General features: G+C 39.6%; 1 non-coding gene across 1 annotated transcript; it reads right to left on the bottom strand.

Annotated features, from left to right (window-relative positions):
• Positions 1–1,631: 1,631 nt before the first annotated feature.
• LOC130948540 (small nucleolar RNA R71) lies at positions 1,632–1,739 on the bottom strand. Its single transcript, XR_009073091.1, has one exon. It is a non-coding gene; the product is annotated as a small nucleolar RNA R71 (small nucleolar RNA).
• Positions 1,740–22,686: the final 20,947 nt, after the last annotated feature.

Below are 22,686 nucleotides of genomic sequence, written 5' to 3'. Positions count from 1 at the left end.
TTGAATTCTATTGACTTGAGTGTTTTGTTGTTTCTCATATGCATTCTCATGTAGTTAGTGTCAATAGTATACAAACTGCTAAGTTTGGTGTCTTGCATGCATTGTTATTTGATTCTTGTTGCATTTTGATTATTAAAAATCCAAAAATATTTTTAATTTGTGTCTTTTCAAGTCAATAATACAGAGAATTGAAGATTCAGAACATACTGTAGAGGAATTACACTGAAAAAGCTGAGCAGTCAAAAATGCCCAGTGAAGAAGGCAGACTGGCGTTTAAACGCCAGCCAGGGTGCCTGGTTGGGCGTTTAACGCCCAAAAGGGTAGTAGTTTGGGTGTTAAACGCCAGAATGTGCACCATTCTGGGCGTTTAACGCCAGGATGGCAAAGGCGGAAGATTTTGTTTTCAAAATCAATTTTTTTTCAAGTTTTCAAAGTTTTTCAAAATCAAATCTTTTTCAAATCATATCTTTTCAATCAAATGTTTTCAAAATCAATTTCTTTCCTTTTTCAAAGATACTTACTAACAATTAATGATTTGATTGAACATTTTTTGCCTATTCTGTTAAGGAAGGTTTTATGTTTGATTCATATCTTTTCTTGTTAGGCAAGTCATTAATTCTTAAAATCATATCTTTTCAAATTATTTTCAAATAAAATCTTTTAAAATTGTTTTCAAATCATATCCTCTCAATCACATCTTTTTAAAACCATAACTTTTCAATCAAATCTTTTTAATCACATCTTTTTCAAAATAGTTTTCAATCAAATCTTTTTGATTTCTAATTTCAAAATCTTTTTCAAAAATCACTTGATTTCTTTTCCACTCTTATTTTCGAAAATCAATTAAGTGTTTTCAAAATGTTTTCAAAATCTTTTACTTAAATTTTCGAAAATTACTTCCCTTCTTCTCACATCCTTCTATTTTTGGACTAACTCTATTCCTTAATGCAAAATTCGAACTCCATCTTCTTTGATAAGTTCGAATTTTCTACTTCTGTCTTCTACTTTTCTTTTCCTCTGACACCTCAAGGAATCTCTATACTGTGACATAGAGGATTCCATATTTTCTTGTTTTCTTCTCTTTCATATGAGCAGGAGCAAAGACAAAGGCATTCTTGTTGAACCTGACCCTGAACCTGAAAGGACCTTGAAGCGAAAGCTAAAGAGAAGCCAAAGCACAACTCTCTTTAGAGGACCTGACCGAATTCTTCAAAGAGGAAGAAGACATGGCAGCCGAAAACAACAACAATGCAAACAATGCAAGGAAGGTGCTGGGTGACTTTACTGCACCTACTCCTGATTTCTATGGGAGAAGCATCTCTATCCCTGCCATTAGAGCAAACAACTTTGAGCTTAAGCCTCAATTAGTTTCTCTAATGCAACAGAATTGCAAGTTCCATGGACTTCCAATGGAAGATCCTCATCAGTTCTTAGCTGAATTCTTGCAAATCTGTGACACAGTCAAGACTAATGGGGTTGACCCTGAGGTCTATAGACTGATGCTATTTCCTTTTGCTGTAAGAGACAGAGCTAGAATATGGTTGGATTCTCAACCTAAAGAAAGCCTGGACTCTTGGGAAAAGCTAGTCAATGCCTTCTTGGCAAAGTTCTTTCCACCTCAAAAATTGAGTAAGCTTAGAGTGGAAGTCCAAACCTTCAGACAGAAGGATGGAGAATCCCTCTATGAAGCTTGGGAAAGATACAAACAATTAATCAGAAAGTGTCCTTCTGACATGCTTTCTGAATGGAGCATCATAGGTATTTTCTATGATGGTCTCTCTGAACTATCCAAGATGTCTTTGGATAGCTCTGCTGGAGGATCTCTTCATTTGAAGAAGACGCCTACAGAAGCTCAAGAGCTAATTGAAATGGTTGCAAATAACCAATTCATGTACACTTCTGAAAGGAATCCTGTGAACAATGGGACAAATCAGAAGAAAGGAGTTCTTGAGATTGATGCTCTGAATGCCATTCTGGCTCTGAACAAGATATTGACTCAACAAGTCAATATGATTTCTCAAAGTCTGTCTGGAATGCAAAATGCACCAAAGAGTACTAAGGATGCTTCATCTGAGGAAGAAGCTTATGATCCTGAGAACCCTTCAATGGAAGAGGTGAATTACCTAGGAAACACCTATAATTCTTCATGGAGAAATCACCCAAATTTCTCATGGAAGAATCAAGAGAGACCTCAATAAGGTTTCAATAATAATAATGGTGGAAGAAACAGGTTTAGCAATGGCAAGCCTTTTCCATCATCTCCTCAGCAACAGACAGAGAGTTCTAAGCAGAGTACTTCTGACTTAGCAACAATGGTCTCTGATCTAATCAAAACCACTCAAAGTTTCATGAATGAAACAAGGTCCTCCATTAGAAATTTGGAGGCACAAGTGGGACAGCTGAGCAAGAAAGTTACTGAACTCCCTCCTAGTACTCTCCCAAGTAATACAGAAGAAAATCCAAAAGGAGAGTGCAAAGCCATAAACATGGCCGAATATGGAGAGGAAAAGAGAAGGGGTGGACGCCACTGAGGAAGACCTCAATGGGCGTGCACCAACCTCCTCTGAGTTCCCCAATGAGGAGCCATGGGAATCTGAGGCTCAAAATGAGACCATAGAGATTCCATTGGACTTACTTCTGCCATTCATGAGCTCTGATGAGTATTCTTCCTCTGAAGAGGATGAGTATGTCACTGAAGAGCAAGTTGCTAAATACCTTAGAGCAATCATGAAGCTAAATGACAAGTTATTTGGAAATGAGACTTGGGAGGATGAACCTCCCTTGCTCACCAAAGAACTAGATGACTTGTCTAGGCAGAAACTGCCCCAAAAGAGGCAGGATCCTGGGAAGTTTTCTATACCTTGTACCATAGGCACCATGACCTTCAAGAAGGCCTTGTGTGACTTAGGGTCAAGTGTGAACCTCATGCCTCTCTCTGTAATGGAGAAATTAGGGATCTTTGAGGTGCAAGCTGCAAGAATCTCATTAGAGATGGCAGACAATTCAAGAAAACAAGCTCATGGACTTGTAGAGAATGTTTTGGTGAAAATTGAAGACCATTACATCCCTACTGATTTCATAGTCCTAGAGACTGGGAAGTGCATGGATGAATCCATCATCCTTGGCAGACCCTTCCTAGCCACAGCAAAGGCTGTGATTGATGTTGATAGAGGAGAGTTGATCATTCAAGTGAATGAAGAATCCTTTGTGTTTAAGGCTCAAGGATATCCCTCTGTCACCATAGAGATGAAGCATGAAGAGCTTCTCTCAAATCAGAGTCAAGAAGAGCCCCCACAGTCAAACTCTAAGTTTGGTGTTGGGAGGCCACAACCAAACTCTAAGTTTGGTGTTGAACCCCCACATTCAAACTCTAAGTTTGGTGTTGGGAGGTTCCAACATTGCTCTGAGTATCTGTGAGGCTCTATAAGAGCCATCTGTCAAGCTACTGACATTAAAGAAGCGCTTGTTGGGAGGCAACCCAATGATTATATTTTATCTATTTCCCTTTGTCATTTTATGTTTTTTGTAGGTTGATGATCATAAGAAGTCACAAAATCCATTGAAAAAGCAAAAACAGAATGAAAAACAGGAAGAAAAACAGCACACCCTGGAGGAGAAGAAGCTGGCGTTCAAACGCCAGTAATGCTAGCTGTTGGGCGTTTAACGCCCAGTCTGGCACCATTCTGGGCGTTTAACGCCAGAAAGGGGCACCAGACTGGCGTTAAACGCCAGTAAAGGGCAACAACCTGGCGTTAAACGCCAGGAATGGGCACCAGCCCGGCGTTTAACGCCAGAATTGGCTCAAAACGTGTTTTTGAGCCCCATTTGGTGCAGGGATGACTTTTCCTTGACACCTCAGGATCTGTGGACCCCACAGGATCCCCAAACAACCCCACCACTCTCTCTTCTTCTTCACCCACTCACCAATCACCTCAACATCTCTTTCTCTTCACCACTCACCTCCATAAAACCCCACTTACCTCACCATCCAACTTCAAACCACTACTTCTTCCCCTTTTGGCCGAACCACAAGGCCATCTCCCTCTCCTCCATTTCTTCTTCTTCTACTCTATTCTTTCTTCTTTTGCTCGAGGACGAGCAAACCTTTCAAGTTTGGTGTGGTAAAAGCATTGCTTTTTGTTTTTCCATAACCATTTATGGCATCCAAAGCCGATTCAACTGAGAAGGCATGACCTCAAGCCCATCACTAAGAAGAAGATGGAGCAAACAAGAGACCCCTCTCATCAAGAGATCCCTGAGATACCTCAAGGGATACACTTTCCTCCGCAAGACTATTGGGAGAAAATTAACACCTCCCTAGGAGAGTTGAGTTCCAACACGGGACAACTAAAGGTGGAGCATCAAGAACACTCCATCATTCTCCATGAAATTAGAGAAGATCAAAAAATCATGAGAGAGGAGCAACAAAGACAAGGAAGAGACATTGAGGAGCTCAAGCACTCCATAGGATCTTCAAGAAGAAGAAAAGAGCCGCCATCACTAAGGTGGACCCGTTCTTTAATCTCCTTGTTCTTTATTCTTCTGTTTTTCGAATTTTAGTCCTTTATGTTTATCCATGTTTGTGTCTTATGATCATTAGTGTCTTAGTGTCTATGCCTTAAAGCTATGAATATGAATCCATCACCTTTCTTAAATGAAAACTGTTTTTATCACAAAAGAACAAGAAGTACAGGATTTCAAATTCATCTTTAAAACTAGCTTAATTAGTTTGATGTGGTGGCAACACTTTTGTTTTCTGAATGTATGCTTAAACAGTGCATATGTCTTTTGAATTTGTGGTTCATGAATGTTAAAATTGTTGGCTCTTGAAAGAATGATGAAAAAGGAGACATGTTACTGAGGATCTGAAAAATCATAAAAATGATTCTTGAAGCAAGAAAAAGCAGTGAATACAAAAAAAAAAAGAGAGAAAAACGAAAAAAAAAAGGGGGAGAAAGAGAAAAAGAAAGAAAAAGAAAGAAATAAAGTTGTGATCCAAGGCAATAAGAGTGTGCTTAAGAACCCTGGACACCTCTAATTGGGGACTTTAGCAAAGCTGAGTCACAATCTGAAAAGGTTCACCCAATTATGTGTCTGTGGCATGTATGTATCCGGTGGTAATACTGGAAGACAGAGTGCTTTGGGTCACGGCCAAGACTCAATAAGTAGCTGTGTTCAAGAATCATCATACTTAACTAAGAGAATCAATAACACTATCTGGATTCTGAGTTCCTAAAGAAGCCAATCATTCTGAATTTCAAAGGATAAAGTGAGATGCCAAAACTGTTCGGAGGCAAAAAGCTACTAGTCCCGCTCATCTAATTTGGAGCTAAGTTTCATTGATAGTTTGGAGTCTATAGTATATTCTCTTCTTTTTATCTTATTTGATTTTCAGTTGCTTGAGGACAAGCAACAATTTAAGTTTGGTGTTGTGATGAGCGGATAATTTATACGCTTTTTGGCATTATTTTTAGTATGTTTTTGATAGTTTTAGTTTAGTTTTTATTATATTTTTATTAGTTTTTAGCTAAAATTCACTTTTCTGGACTTTACTATGAGTTTGTGTGTTTTTCTGTGATTTCAGGTATTTTCTGGCTGAAATTGAGGGACCTGAGCAAAAATCTGATTCAGAGACTGAAAAGGACTGCAGATGCTGTTGGATTCTGACCTCCCTTCACTCGAAGTGGATTTTCTGGAGCTACAGAAGCCCAATTGGCGCGCTCTCAACGGCGTTGGAAAGTAGACATCCTGGGCTTTCCAGAAATATATGATAGTCCATACTTTGCCCAAGATTTGATGGCCCAAACCGGCGTTCAAAGTCACCTCAAGAAATCCCAGCGTTAAACGCCGGAACTGGCACCTAAATGGGAGTTAAACGCCCAAACTGGCACCAAAATGGGAGTTAAACGCCAAGAAGAGTCTCTACACGAAAATTACTTCATTGCTCAGCCCAAGCACACACCAAGTGGGCCCGGAAGTGGATTTTTATGTCATTTACTCATCTCTGTACACCCTAGGCTACTAGTTTTCTATAAGTAGGATCTTTTACTATTGTATTAGACATCTTGGTAGCTATCTTTGAGTTTTATGCTATCTTAGATCATTGGGAGGCTGGCCATTCGGCCATGCCTAGACCTTATGCTTATGTATTTTCAACGGTGGAGTTTCTACACACCATAGATTAAGGTGTGGAGCTCTGCTGTACCTCGAGTATTAATGCAATTACTATTGTTCTTCCATTCAATTCCGCTTGTTCTTGTTCTAAGATATCACTTGTTCTTCAACTTGATGAATGTGATGATCCGTGACACTCATCATCATTCTCACTCATGAACAAGGTGACTGACAACCATTCTTGTTCTACAAGCATCTGAGGCTTAGTGAATATCTCTTGGATTCTTTAATCGGAATCTTCGTGGTATAGGCAGGACCTGATGGCGGCATTCAAGAGAATCCGGAAGGTCTAAACCTTGTCTGTGGTATTCTGAGTAGGATTCAATGATTGAATGACTGTGACGGCTTCAAACCTGTAACCTACTGGGCGTTAGTGACAGACGCAAAAGAGTTATTCTATTCCGGTAGGGGAGGGAACCAAACCGGTGATTGGCCGCACTGTGACAGAGTGTAAGAGCATTAGCTTTCACTGCGCGGATGGGAGGTAGCTGCTGACAACAGTGAAACCCTACACGAGCTTGCCATGGAAAGGAGTAAGAAGGATTGGATGAAGACAGTAGGAAAGCAGAGAGACGGAAGGGAAGGCATCTTCATACACTTGTCTGAAGCTCTTACACCAATGATATACATAAGTATCTCTATCTTTATCTTTTATGTTATTTTCGTTCATCGTCATTATACATTTGAGTCTGCCTGACTGAGATTTACAAGATGACCATAGCTTGCTTCATACCACCAATCTCCGTGGGATCGACCCTTACTCGCGTAAGGTTTATTACTTGGACGACCCAGTGCACTTGCTGGTTAGTTGTGCGAAGTTGTAGTGATCACAATTTCGTGCACCACTTGCCAAGAGCTTTTCTAGTCATTTGATTTCCTTTGCAATTTACTTTTCTTGTTTCCTTATTCAAAAACCCCAAAATATATCTTTACATAACCAATTATAAGAACACTTCCCTGCAATTCCTTGAGAGACGACCCAAGGTTTAAATACTTCGGTTATTACTTTTTAGGGGTTTTGTTACTTGTGACAACCAAACTTTTTTTATGAAAGGATTTTTTGTTGGTTTAGAAACTATACTTGCAACAAGAATTTATTTGTGAAATTCTTTACCAGCAAAAATCCGATCATCAATGACCTTGATTATGCTATAGAACGAAGACTCCCCACTTAAAGGTTCTACCCCTTGGTGCGAAATTCCTTCCTTGAGTTCTCTGAAAAGGCATCCTCTGATTCCCCTTCTTTAATGCTGCCTTCCTTACACACTCTACAGCCACCCTACTCTTATTCACAAGCTCGAAAAAGACACTGATCTCCATCGGCCCAACGGAGCTCAGAATATCGCTTCGAAGTCCTTCCTCATACTTTATACACTTCCATTCAGTAAAATCCTCTGGAGCACCTTGACAGATTCGTAAAAACTGGAACAATTCTTCAAGCCTATTAGTGTACTCTGTAATAGTCATTTAGCTTTGTTTCAACTGCAGCAGCTCAAGCTCCTTGGCATTCCTAACTAAACTGGAAAAATACTTTCTATAAAACACTATTCAGAACATCTCCCAATGTATCACAGCACCATCTGATTACAGAATACGTCGTGTTTCCTGCCATCAGTACTGGGCTTCACCCTGTAACTGGTAGGTCTCTGATGAGCGGATAATTTATACGCTTTTTGGCATTGTTTTTAGGTAGTTTTTAGTAAGTTCAAGCTACTTTTAGGGATGTTTTCATTAGTTTTTATGTTAAATTCACATTTCTGGACTTTACTATGAGTTTGTGTGTTTTTCTGTGATTTCAGGTAATTTTTGACTGAAATTGAGGGACTTGAGCAAAACTCTGAAAAAGGCTGACAAAAGGACTGCTGATGCTGTTGGAATCTGACCTCCCTGCACTCGAAATGGATTTTCTGGAGCTACAGAACTCCAAATGCCGCGCTCTCAACGGCGTTGGAAAGTAGACATCCAGGGCTTTCCAGCAATATATAATAGTCCATACTTTATTCGGAAATTGACGACGTAACTTGGCGTTGAACGCCAAGTACATGCTGCTGTCTAGAGTTAAACGCCAGAAAAACGTCATGATCCGGAGTTGAACGCCCAAAACACGTCATAACTCGGAGTTCAACTCCAAGAGGAGCCTCATCTCGTGGATTGATCAAGCTCAGCCCAAACATACACCAAGTGGGCCCCGGAAGTGGATTTATGCATCAATTACTTACTCATGTAAACCCTAGGAGCTAGTTTATTATAAATAGGATGATTTACTAATGTATTAGACATCTTTGGTCTCAGTTTTGTTTTATTCTTCATCCTAAGAGGCTATTGATCACGTTTTAGGGGGCTGACCATTCGGCCATGCCTGGACCTTTTACTTATGTATTTTCAACGGTGGAGTTTCTGCACACCATAGATTAAGGGTGTGGAGCTCTGCTGTACCTCAAGTATTAATGCAATTCTATTTTCTTTTATTCAAATCTATCTTATTCTTATTCCAAGATATTCATTCGTACCCAAGAACATGATGAATGTGATGATTATATGACCCTCATTATCATTCTCACTTATGAACGCGCGTGATTGACAACCACTTCCGTTCTACATGCAACAGAGCTTGAATGTGTATCTCTTAGATTCCCCAACAGAATCTTCGTGGTATAAGCTAGATAGATGGTGGCATTTATGAGGATCCGGAAAGTCTCACCTTGTCTGTGGTATTCCGAGTAGGATCCTGGGAATCCGGAAGGTCTAACCTTGTCTGTGGTATTCCGAGTAGGATTCCGGTAATGAATGGCTGTGACGTGCTTCAGACTTGCAAGTGCTGGGCGTTAGTGACAAACGCAAAAGAATCAAGGGATTCTATTCCAGTAGGCATGGGAACCAACCAGTGATTAGCCGTGCTGTGACAGAGCGCGTGAGCGTAGTTTTCACTGTGAGGATGGGACGTAGCCTTCGGCCAGGTGATGCCTCCAGACGATTAGCCATGCGAGTGACAGCCGCAGAGGACCATTTTCCCGAGAGGATTGAAAGTAGCCATCGTCGAACGGTGAACCCCTATACACAGCTTGCCATGGAAAGGAGTAAGAAGGATTGAGTTGAAGCAGTAGGAAAGCAGGCGTCCTTGAGCCCTACAGTATCTCCATATGCTTATCTGAAATTCCCACTCTTGATTTACATAAGTATTTCTATCCCTTTTTATTTTCTATTTATTCCATTAATCAAATTTAAACTAATAATCCAATTATCCTTTAATCTGCCTAACTGAGATTTACAAGGTGACCATAGCTTGCTTCATACCAACAATCTCTATGGGATCGACCCTTACTCACGTAAGGTTTATTACTTGGATGACCCAGTACACTTGCTGGTTAGTTGAACGGAGTTGTGAAAACAACCGAGGCCATAATAATGATTTCATACAAGTACAAAAGAACATGGATCACAATTTCGTCCACCAAGTTTTTGGCGCCGTTGCCGGGGATTGTTCGAGTATGGACAACTGACGGTTCATCTTGTTGCTCAGATTAGGTAATTTTCTTTTCAAAAATCTTTTTCAAAAATTTTTCTTTTATTTTTCGTTTTTCCAAAAATATTTTCGAAAAAAAATAATAAAAATACAAAAAAAAATCATAAAATCATAAAAACCAAAAATATTTTGTGTTTCTTGTTTGAGTCTTGAGTCAATTTTTAAGTTTGGTATCAATTGCATGCTTTTAAAATTTTTTCTAGCATATTTTTCGAAAATCCCATGCATTCATAGTGTTCTTCATGATCTTCAAGTTGTTCTTGATAAGTCTTCTTGTTTGATCTTGATGTTTTCTTGTTTTGTGTTGTTTGTTGTTTTTCATGTGCATTTTTCGTTTGTTAGAGTCCATGCATTAAAGATTTCTAAGTTTGGTGTCTTGCATGTTTTCTTTGCATCAAAAATTTTCAAAATTATGTTCTTGATGTTCATCATGATCTTCAAAGTGTTCTTGGTGTTCATCTTGACATTCATAGCATTCTTGCATGCATTCATTGTTTTGATCTAAAAATTTCATGCATTGAGTATTTTTGTTGTTTTTCTCTCTCATAATTAAAAATTCAAAAAAATCAAAAAAATATCTTTTCCTTATTTCCCTCCAAATTTTCGAAATTTTGGGTTGTCTTGGTCAAAAAATTTTTAAAAATTAGTTATTTCTTACAAGTCAAGTCAAAATTTCAAATTTTAAAAATCTTATCTTTTCAAAATCTTTTACAAAAAGCATATCTTTTTCATTTTTTTTTCTATTTTTCGAAAAATTTCAAAAAATCGTTTTCAAAATATTTTCAAAATCTTTTTCTTATCTTTACATCTAATTTTCGAAAATTCACTAATAATTAATGTGATTGGTTCAAAAATTTGAAGTGTGTTACTTTCTTGTTAAGAAAGGTTCAATCTTTAAGTTCTAGAATCTTATCTTGTAGTTTCTTGTTAGTGAAGTAAGTAATTTCAAATTTTTTTAAATTAAATCTTTTTATCTTTTATTTTATCTTTTTCAAAAATTTTATCTTTTTCAAAATTTGATTTCAAAATATCTTATCTAACTTGCTATCTTCTTATCTTTTTCAATTTTGATTTCAAATCTTTTTTTAATCAACTAACTAACTTCTTGTTTGTTTCTTATCTTTTTCAAAACCACCTAACTACTTTTCCCTCTCTAATTTTCGAAAATATCTCACCCCTTTTTCAAAAATTCTTTTTAATTAACTAATTGTTTCATGTTTTAATTTTAATTACATTTTATCTCTAATTTTCGAAAATTACTAACCTCTTTTTCAAAATTATTTTCGAAATTTCCCTTCTCTTTTCTTCTTCTATTTAATTATTTAATTACTAACACTTCTCTTCACCTCTCTCCATCTAATTATCCGAATCGCCTTCTTCATTCTTCTACCCCTTTCTTTTTCTACTAACATAAAGGAATCTCTATACTGTGACATAGAGGATTCCTCTTTCTTTTCTTGTTTTCTTCTCTTTCATATGAGCAGGAACAAGGATAAAGGCACTCTTGTTGAAATTGATCCGGAACCTGAAAGGACTTTGAAGAGAAAATTAAGAGAAGTTAAATTACAACAATCCAGAAACAACCTTTCAGAAATTTTCGAACAAGAGAAGGAGATGGCAGCCGAAATAATAATAATGCAAGGAGAATGCTTGGTGACTTCACAAAGCCAACGTCCAAGTTTGATGGAAGAAGCATCTCCATTCCTGCCATTGGAGCCAATAATTTTGAGCTTAAGCCTCAACTAGTTGCTTTAATGCAACAAAACTGCAAGTTTTATGGACTTCCATCTGAAGATCCTTATCAGTTTTTGACTGAGTTCTTGCAGATCTGTGAGACTGTAAAGACGAATGGGGTTGATCCTGAAGTCTACAGACTCATGCTTTTCCCTTTTGCTGTAAGAGACAGAGCTAGAGTATGGTTGGATTCACAACCCAAGGATAGCCTGGACTCATGGGATAAGCTGGTCACTGCCTTCTTGGATAAATTCTTTCCTCCTCAAAAGCTGAGCAAGCTGAGAGTGGATGTTCAAACCTTCAAACAAAAAGATAGTGAATCCCTCTATGAAGCTTGGGAAAGATACAAGCAGCTGACCAAAAGATGTCCATCTGACATGTTTTCAAAATGGACCATATTAGATATATTCTATTATGGTCTCTCTGAATCTTCGAAAATGTCATTGGACCATTCTGCAGGTGGATCCATTCACCTGAAGAAAACGCCTGAAGAGGCTCAAGAACTCATTGACATGGTTGCAAATAACCAGTTCATGTACACTTCTGAGAGGAATTCCGTGAATAATGGGATACCTCAGAAGAAAGGAGTTCTTGAAATTGATGCTCTGAATGCCATATTGGCTCAGAACAAAATGTTGACTCAACAGGTCAACATAATCTCTCAAAATCTGAATGGATGGCAACATGCATCCAACAGTACTAGAGAGGCAGCTTCTGAAGAAGCTTATGATCCTGAGAACCCTGCCATGGCAGAGGTTAATTATATGGGTGAACCTTATGGAAACACCTATAACTCATCATGGAGAAATCATCCAAATTTCTCATGGAAGGATCAACAAAAGCCTCAACAAGGCTTTAACAATGGTGGACGTAATAGGCTGGGCAATAGCAAGCCATATCCATCATCTTCTCAGCAACAGACAGAGAATTCTGAACAAAACACTTCTAATTTAGCCAATGTAGTCTCTGATCTGTCAAAAGCCACTTTCAGTTTCATGAGTGAAACAAGACCCTCCATTAGAAATCTGGAGGCACAAGTGGGCCAGCTGAGTAAGAAAGTTATTGAAACTCCTCCAAGTATTCTCCCAAGCAATACAGAAGAGAATCCAAAAGGAGAGTGCAAAGCCATTGACATAGTCAAAGTGGCCGAATGCACAAGGGAGGAGGAGGACGAAAATCCTAGTGAGGAAGACATCCTGGGACGTCCCTCAAGCAAGAAGGAGTTTCCTATTAAGGATCCAGGGGAATCTGAGGCTCATACAGAGACCATAGAGATTCCCTTAAACCTCCTTCTGCCATTCATGAGCTCTGAAGACTATTCTTCCTCTGAAGAGGATGAAGACGTGACTGGAGAGCAAGTTGCTCAATATTTAGGAGCTATCATGAAGCTGAATGCCAAGTTGTTTGGTAATGAGACTTGGGAAGGTGAACCTCCCTTGCTCATTAATGAACTGGATACTTGGATTCAGAAAATTCTACCTCAAAAGAAATAAGATCCTGGCAAGTTCTTAATACCTTGTACCATAAGCACCATGATCTTTGAAAAAGCTCTGTGTGATCTGGGGTCAGGGATAAATCTAATGCCACTCTCTGTAATGGAGAAGCTGGGGATCATTGAGGTACAACCTGCCTTGTTCTCATTACAACTGGCAGACAAGTCATTGAGACAAGCCTATGGAATAGTAGAGGACGTGCTAGTAAAGGTTGAAGGCCTTTACATCCCTGCTGATTTCATAATCTTAGACACTAGGAAGGAAGAGGATGATTGCATCATCCTTGGAAGACCATTCCTAGCCACAGCAGGAGCTGTGATAGATGTCAACAGAGGTGAATTAGTTCTTCAATTAAATGAAGACTACCTTGTGTTTAAGGCACATGGCCATCCCTCTATGACAGAAGAGAGTAAGCATGAAGAGCTTCTCTCAGTTCAGAGTCAAGAAGAGCCCACACAATCAAACTCTAAGTTTGGTGTTGTGAGGCCACATCCAAACTCTAAGTTTGGTGTGGACAACTATACAACATTGACCTGATCACCTTGTGGCTCCATGAGAGCCACTGTCAAGCTATTGACATTAAAGAAGCGCTTGTTGGGAGGCAACCCAATTTTATTTTATCTAATTTCTATTTTATTATATTTTATTGTTATTTTGTGTTTTATTAGGTACATGATCATGAGGAGTCACGAAAAAATCATAAAAATTAAAAACAGAGTCAAAAACAGCAGAAGAAAAAAATTACACCCTGGAGGACGCACGGGCTGGCGTTCAACGCCAGTAAGATGCATCTGGCTGGCGTTCAACGCCAGAACAGAGCACCATTCTGGCGCTGAACGCCAGAAACAAGCAACATCCTGGCGCTGAACGCCAGGAATGTGCCCAGAGAGGAAAAACTGGCGCTGAACGCCAGTAACAAGCATGAAACTGGCGTTCAACGCCAGAAACATGCTTTACATGGGCGTTGAACACCCAGAATGTGCACCAATGGGCGTTTAAATGCTAGAATGGTGTGCAAAGGCATTTTACATGCCTATTTGGTGCAGGGATGGAATTCCTTGACACCTCAGGATCTGTGGACCCCACAGGATCACCTCAGGATCTGTGGACCCCACAGGATCCCCACCTAACATATTCCCACCTTACCTTTTAATCCTAATCACACTCTCCTAATCCAAATTCACTCTTCCCCATGTCACACTTCCCAATACCTTTCACCAATCACCTCAATTCCTCTTCCCAATTACCCCATTCACCACTCACATCCACCCACTCTTCCCCATAAACCCCACCTACCTTCAAAAATTCAAACCAATTTCCCTCTCATTCCCACCCAAATGGCCGAACATACCTCCCCCCCTTTCCCTATAAATACCCTTCCATTCTACTTCATTTTCACACAACACAACCCCTCATTCTTCACCTAAGCCGAACCTACCTCTCTCCCTCTCTACCATATTTTCTTCTTCTTCTTCTTCTTCTCTTCTTCCTTTTATTGCTCGAGGGCGAGCAATATTTTAAGTTTGGTGTGGTAAAAGCATAAGCTTTTTTTTTGTTTTTCCATTACCAATGGCACCTAAGGCCGGAGTATCCTCTAGAAAAGGAAAAGGGAAGACAAAAGCTTCCACCTCCGAGTCATGGGAGATGGAAAGATTCATCTCCAAGAGCCATCAAGACCACTTCTATGATGTTGTGGCAAAGAAGAAGGTGATCCCTGAGGTCCCTTTCAAGCTCAAGAAAAATGAGTATCCGGAGATCCGACATGAAGTCCGAAGAAGAGGTTGGGAAGTCTTAACCAACCCCATGCAACAAGTCAGAATCTTAATGGTTCAAAAGTTCTATGCCAATGCATGGATCACTAGGAACCATGATCAAGGTATGAACCCAAGTCCAAAGAATTATCTCACAATGGTTCGGGGGAAATACTTGGATTTCAGTCCGGAAAATGTAAGGTTGGCATTTCACTTTGGTGCACGAAATTGTGATTCACTACACAACTTTGCACAACTAACCAGCAAGTGCACTGGGTTGTCCAAGTAATACCTTACGTGAGTAAGGGTCGATCCCACGGAGATTGTCGGTATGAAGCAAGCTATGGTCACCTTGTAAATCTTAGTCAGGCAGACTCAAATGGGTATAGATGATATATGAATAAAACATAAAGATAAAGATAGAGATACTTATGTATATCATTGGTGAGAGCTTCAGATAAGCGTATGAAGATGCTGTCCCTTCCGTCTCTCTGCTTTCCTACTGTCTTCATCCAATCCTTCTTACTCCTTTCCATGGCAAGCTTATGCAAGGGTTTCACCGTTGTCAGTGGCTACCTCCCATCCTCTCATTGGAAATGTTCAACGCACCCTGTCACGGCACGGCTATCCATCTGTCGGTTCTCAATCAGGCCGGAATAGAATCCAGTGATTCTTTTGCGTCTGTCACTAACGCCCCGCCTTCAAGAGTTTGAAGCACGTCACAGTCATTCAATCATTGAATCCTACTCAGAATACCACAGACAAGGTAAGACCTTCCGGATTCTCTTGAATGCCGCCATCAGTTCTTGCCTATACCACGAAGACTCTGATCTCACGGAATGGCTGGCTCGTTTGTCAGGCGAGCACTCGGTTGTCAGGCGATCAACCATGCATCGTGTATCAGGAATCCAAGAGATAAACACTAGAGCCTCATATGCTTGTAGAACAAGAGTGGTTGTCAGTCACTTTGTTCATGAGTGAGAATGATGATGAGTGTCACGGATCATCACATTCATCAAGTTGAAGAACAAGTGATATCTTAGACAAAGAACAAGCGGAATTGAATAGAAGAACAATAGTAATTGCATTAATACTCGAGATACAGCAGAGCTCCACACCTTAATCTATGGTGTGTAGAAACTCCACCGTTGAAAATACATAAGAACAAGGTCTAGGCATGGCCGTGAGACCAGCCTCCCAAAGAGGGTTTGATGAGCGGATAATTTGTACGCTTTTTGGCATTGTTTTTAGTATGTTTTTAGTATATTTTAGTTAGTTTTTAGTATATTTTTATTAGTTTTTAGCTAAAATTCACTTTTCTGGACTTTACTATGAGTTTGTGTGTTTTTCTGTGATTTCAGGTATTTTCTGGCTGAAATTGAGGGTCCTGAGCAAAAATCTGATTCAGAGACTGAAAAGGACTGCAGATGCTGTTGGATTCTGACCTCCCTGCACTCGAAGTGGATTTTCTGGAGCTACAGAAGCCCAATTGGCGCGCTCTCAACGGCATTGGAAAGTAGACATCCTGGGCTTTCCAGAAATATATGATAGTCCATACTTTGCCCAAGATTTGATGGCCCAAACCGGCGTGGCTATTAATAGGATCTTTTGACATTGTATCAGTACCTCATGACATTTTTACACGTTTCATTGTATACTTTCCACGGCATGAGTCTCTAAACCCCATGGTTGGGGGTGAGGAGCTCTGCTGTGTCTTGATGGATTAATGCAATTACTACTGTTTCTTATTCAATCATGCTTGCTTCCATTCTAAGATATCACTTGCTCTTAACCCGGATGAATGTGATGATCTGTGACACTCATCATCATTCTCAACTATGAATATGTGCCTGACAACCACCTCTGTTCTACTTTAGATTGAGTAGATATCTCTTGGATTCCTTAACCAGAATCTTCGTGGTATAAGCTAGAACTGATGGCGGCATTCAAGAGAATCCGGAAGGTCTAAACCTTGTCTGTGGTATTCTGAGTAGGATTCAATGATTGAATGACTGTGACGTGCTTCAAACTCCTAGCAGGCGGGGCGTTAGTGACAGACGCAAAAGATCAATGGATTCTATTCCGGCCTGACCGAGAACCGACAGATGATTAGCCATGCTGTGACGAGCATAGGAACATTTCACTGAGAGGATGGGAGGTAGCCACTGACAACGGTGAAACCCTACATATAGCTGCCATGGAAGGAGCCTTGCATGTTTGATGAAGAAGACAGTAGGAAAGCAGAGATTCAGAAGATGGAGCATCTCCAAAGCCTCAACCTATTCTCCATTACTGAAAAACAAGTAACCATTTCATGTTCTTTTGCTTTTTACAATCAATCCTGATAATTTCTGCTATCCTGACTAAGATTTACAAGATAACCATAGCTTGCTTCAAGCCGACAATCTCCGTGGGATCGACCCTTGCTCACGCAAGGTATTACTTGGACGACCCAGTGCACTTGCTGGTTAGTTGTGCGGGATTGCAAAAGTGTGATTGCAATTTCGTGCACCAAGTTTTTGGCGCCGTTGCCGGGGATTATTCGAGTTTGGACAACTGACGGTTTATCTTGTTGCTTAGATTAGGACTGTTTATTTTTGTTGGTTTAGAGTCTTTTAGTTGAGTCTAGTTTCATATTTTAAGTTTGGTGTCAATTGCATGCTTTTATTTTTCTCTTGATTTTCGTTTTTGCATGATTCTTAGTCCCTTTTTTATTCATAAAAATTCTAAGTTTGGTGTCCTCTTGTGTTTTTCCTTTAAAATTTTCGAAAATTAGTGTTTGATTTTCTAAAAATTTTAAGTTTGGTGTCTTTTTGTTGTTTTTCTCTTTCCTCTTTTCAAAAATCAAATCTTTTTCATAAAATTTTCTTCAATCATATCTTTTTAATTGCTATTTTCAAAATCTTTTTAATTAACTAATTGATTCAGTTCTCAATTTGCTTTGATCTTATTTTCTTTTTGATTTTCGAATTTTTATTTTAATTTTCTTTTGTTTTATTTTAATTTTTTCGTTTAACTCAAAAAAAAAACAAAAAACAAAAAACAAAATTTATCTGTTTGCAATCATTATTATTTCCCTTTTGTCCATTATGGACCTAAGAGGGATTGATCAGTCCAAAAGGACTCTGGGGTCATATGCTAACCCCATTACAGCTGCATATGGGAGTAGCATCTGTACACCTCCCATCAAAGCAAGCAGCTTTGAGCTAAATCCTCAACTCATTATCATAGTGCAGCAAAATTGCCAGTATTCCGGTCTTCCACAGGAAGAACCTACTGAGTTTCTGGCACAGTTCTTACAAATTGCTGACACAGTACATGATAAAGAGGTAGATCAGGATGTCTACAGACTATTACTGTTTCTATTTGCTGTAAAAGATCAAGCTAAAAGGTGGTTGAATAACCAACCTACAGCAAGCATAAAGACATGGAAACAGTTGTCAGACAAATTCCTGAATCATTTTTACCCTCCAAAGAGGATGACACAGCTAAGGCTGGACATCCAAGGTTTTAAACAAGAGGATAATGAATCCCTTTATAATGCCTGGGAGAGGTATAGAGGTATGCTTAGAAAATGCCCCTCTGAAATGTTTTCAGAGTGGGTACAGCTAGACATCTTCTACTATGGGCTCACAGAAAAAGCTCAGATGTCTTTAGACCACTCAGCTGGTGGATCTATACACATGAGAAGACATTGAAGAAGCTCAAGAGCTTATAGACACTGTTGCTAGAAACCAATACTTATATTCTAGCAATGAGTTCGTTCCAAAAGAGGAAGTCATGGCATTAGTCACTGACCCTAATCCTCAAGAACAGATGAACGAGCTTAATCAACAATTGCTCCTGATGACAGAACAGTTAGCAGAATTTAAAGAAATGCTCCATGATACTAAGGTTGCTAACAAGAACATAGAACTGCAGTTGAATCAAGCAAAACAGCAAATATCTAAACAAATAACAGAAGAATGTCAAGCAGTTCAACTGAGGAGTGGGAAAACACTGAATACCACTGCTCAAAAGAGCAAAAAGCCAAACAAGGAACAATTGACAGAGGATAACAAAACCACTGTTCAAAATCCCTCTGAGGACAGTAAGAGCCCAGAGAGGAATGTTATTGGCGTTCAAACGCCAGAAAGGGAAGGAAAGTTGGCGTTAAACGCCCATTCCTTGCCCAGTTCTGGCGTTCAAACGCCAGAAAAGGGGGAAAAGTTGGCGTTAAACGCCCATTTTCCACCCAATCCTGGCGTCCAAACGCCAAGGGAGGATCAGACACCTGAGAGTGCTGATAATCACCCCTCTAACAAGGCTTCTTCAACCACTTCTGTAAGGAATAAACCTGCAGCATCTAAGGTTGAAGAATATCAAGCCAAGATGCCTTATCCTCAGAAACTCCGCAAAGCGGAACAGGATAAGCAATTTGCCCGCTTTGCAGACTACCTAAGGACTCTTGAAATAAAGATTCCGTTTGCAGAGGCACTTGAGCAAATACCTTCTTATGCTAAGTTCATGAAAGAAATCTTAAGTCATAAGAAGGATTGGAGAGAAACTGAAAAAGTATTTCTCACTGAAGAATGCAGTGCAGTCATCCTGAAAAGCTTACCAGAAAAGCTTCAAGATCCAGGAAGCTTTATGATACCATGCACATTAGAAGGTGCTTGCACCAAGGCAGCCCTGTGTGACCTTGGAGCAAGCATCAATCTAATACCTGCATCCATTATCAGAAAGCTTGGGTTGACTGAAGAAGTCAAACCAACCCGGATATGCCTCCAACTTGCTGATGGCTCCATTAAATATCCATCAGGCATAATAGAGGACATGATTGTCAAGGTTGGGCCATTTGCCTTTCCAACTGACTTTGTAGTGCTGGAAATGGAGGAGCACAAGAGTGCAACTCTCATTCTAGGAAGACCTTTCCTAGCAACTGGACGAACTCTCATTGATGTACAAAAGGGGGAATTAACCCTGAGAGTCAATGAGGATGAGTTCAAGTTGAATGTTGTTAAAGCTATGCAACATCCAGACACATCAAATGACTGCATGAGCACTGATATTATTGACTCTTTGGTGGAGGAGGTCAATATGACTGAAAGTCTTGAATCAGAGCTAGAGGACATCTTTAAAGATGTTCAGCCTGATCTTGAGGAACTATAGGAAATAAAAGAAATTCCGAAAATTCCTCAGGAAGAAGACAAGCCTCCTAAACCAGAGCTCAAACCATTACCACCATCCCTGAAATATGCATTTCTAGGAGAAGGTGGCACTTTTCCAGTGATCATAAGCTCTGCTTTAAATCCACAGGAAGAGGAAGCACTAATTCAGTGCTAAGGACACACAAGACAGCTCTTGGGTGGTCCATAAGTGATCTTAAGGGCATTAGCCCAGCAAGATGCATGCACAAGATCCTATTGGAGGATGATGCTAAGCCAGTGGTTCAACCACAAAGGCGGCTAAATCCAGCCATGAAGGAGGTGGTGCAGAAAGAGGTCACTAAGTTACTAGAGGCTGGGATTATTTATCCTATTTTTGATAGCCCCTGGGTGAGCCCTGTCCACGTTGTCCCTAAGAAGGGAGGCATGACAGTGGTTCATAATGAAAGAATGAACTAGTTCCTACAAGAACAGTTACAGGGTGGCGCATGTGTATTGACTACAGAAGGCTCAATACAGTCACCAGAAAGGATCATTTTCCTTTACCATTCATAGACCAGATGCTAGAGAGACTAGCAGGTCATGAATACTACTGCTTTTTGGACGGCTACTCAGGCTACAACCAAATTGCAGTAGATCCTCAGGACCAAGAGAAAACAGCATTTACTTGCCCTTCTGGCGTGTTTGCCTACAGAAGGATGCCTTTTGGTCTGTGCAATGCACCTGCAACCTTTCAGAGGTGCATGCTCTCTATCTTCTCAGATATGGTAGAGAAATTTCTGGAAGTCTTCATGGATGACTTCTCAGTATATGGAGACTCATTCAGCTCCTGTCTTAATCACCTAGCACTTGTCCTGAAAAGGTGCCAAGAGACTAACCTGGTTTTAAACTGGGAGAAATGTCAATTTATGGTGACTGAAGGAATTGTCCTTGGGCACAAAATTTCAAACAAAGGAATAGAGGTGGATCAAGCTAAGGTTGAAGTAATTGAGAAATTACCACCACCTACTAATGTTAAGGCGATCAGAAGCTTTCTGGGACATGCAGGATTCTACAGAAGGTTTATAAAGGATTTTTCAAAAATCGCCAAACCTCTGAGTAATCTGCTAGCTGCTGACACGCCATTTATCTTTGATAAAGAGTGTCTGCAGGCGTTTGAGACCCTGAAAGCTAAGCTGGTCACAGCACCAGTCATCTCTGCACCAGACTGGACATTACCATTTGAACTAATGTGTGATGCCAGTGACCATACCATTGGTGCAGTATTGGTGCAGTATTTGTAGTCCTTGTTCTTTATTTTCTTGTTTTTCGAATTTCATGCTTATGTTTATCCATGTTTGTGTCTTGTGATCATTAGTGTCTTAGTGTCTATGCCTTAAAGCTATGAATGTCCTATGAATCCATCACCTCTCTTAAATGAAAAATGCTTTAATCACAAAAGAACAAGAAGTACAGGATTTCGAAATTTATCCTTGAAACTAGTTGAATTAGTTTGATGTGGTGACAATACTTTTTGTTTTCTGAATGCATGCTTGAACAGTGCATATGTCTTTTGAATTTGTTGTTTTAAGAATGTTAAAATTGTTGGCTCTTGAAAGAATGGTGGAAAAGGAGAACTGTTATTGAGGATCTGAAAAATCATAAAAATGATTCTTGAAGCAAGAAAAAGCAGTGAATACAAAAAAAAAATTCGAAAAAAAAAGAGAAGAGAAAAAGAAAAAGAAAAGAAAAAGAAGGAAATAAAGTTGTGATCCAAGGCAAAAGAGTGTGCTTAAGAACCCTGGACACCTCTAATTGGGGACTCTAGCAAAGCTGAGTCACAATCTAAAAAGGTTCACCCAATTATGTGTCTGTGGCATGTATGTATCCGGTGGTAATACTGGAAGACAGAGTGCTTTGGGCCACAGCCAAGACTCATACACTAGCTATGTTCAAGAATCATCATACTTAACTAGGAGAATCAATAACACTATCTGAGTTCTGAGTTCTTATAGATACCAATCATTCTAAACTTCAAAGGATAGAGTGAGATGCCAAAACTGTTCGGAAGCAAAAAGCTACTGGTCCCGCTCATCTAATTGGAACTATGTTTCTTTGATATTTTGGAGTCTATAGTATATTCTCTTCTTTTTATCCTATTTTGATTTTCAGTTGCTTGGGGACAAGCAACAATTTAAGTTTGGTGTTGTGATGAGCGGATAATTTGTACGCTTTTTGGCATTGTTTTTAGTATGTTTTTAGTATATTTTAGTTAGTTTTTAGTATATTTTTATTAGTTTTTAGCTAAAATTCACTTTTCTGGACTTTACTATGAGTTTGTGTGTTTTTCTGTGATTTCAGGTATTTTCTGGCTGAAATTGAGGGTCCTGAGCAAAAATCTGATTCAGAGACTGAAAAGGACTGCAGATGCTGTTGGATTCTGACCTCCCTGCACTCGAAGTGGATTTTCTGGAGCTACAGAAGCCCAATTGGCGCGCTCTCAACAGCATTGGAAAGTAGACATCCTGGGCTTTCCAGCAATATTTGATAGTCCATACTTTGCCCAAAATTTGATGGCCCAAACCGGCGTGGCAATTCAGCCTCAGAATTTCCAGCGTTTAACGCTGGAACTGGCATAAAACTTGGAGTTAAACGCCCAAACTAGCATAAAAGCTGGCGTTTAACTCCAGAAAAGGTCTCTACACGAAAATGCTTCATTGCTCAGCCCAAGCACACACCAAGTGGACCCAGAAGTGGATTTTTATGTCATTTACTCATTTCTGTATACCCTAGGTTACTAGCTGACTATTAATAGGATCTTTTGACATTGTATCAGTACCTCATGACATTTTTACACGTTTCATTGTATACTTTCCACGGCATGA

The sequence above is a fragment of the Arachis stenosperma genome, chromosome 1 (assembly GCF_014773155.1).
Source record: "Arachis stenosperma cultivar V10309 chromosome 1, arast.V10309.gnm1.PFL2, whole genome shotgun sequence".
In the NCBI taxonomy this organism is placed as follows: domain Eukaryota; kingdom Viridiplantae; phylum Streptophyta; class Magnoliopsida; order Fabales; family Fabaceae; genus Arachis; species Arachis stenosperma.
Note: the sequence above shows the minus strand (reverse complement) of the source record. Positions and strands in the feature narration are given on the sequence as shown.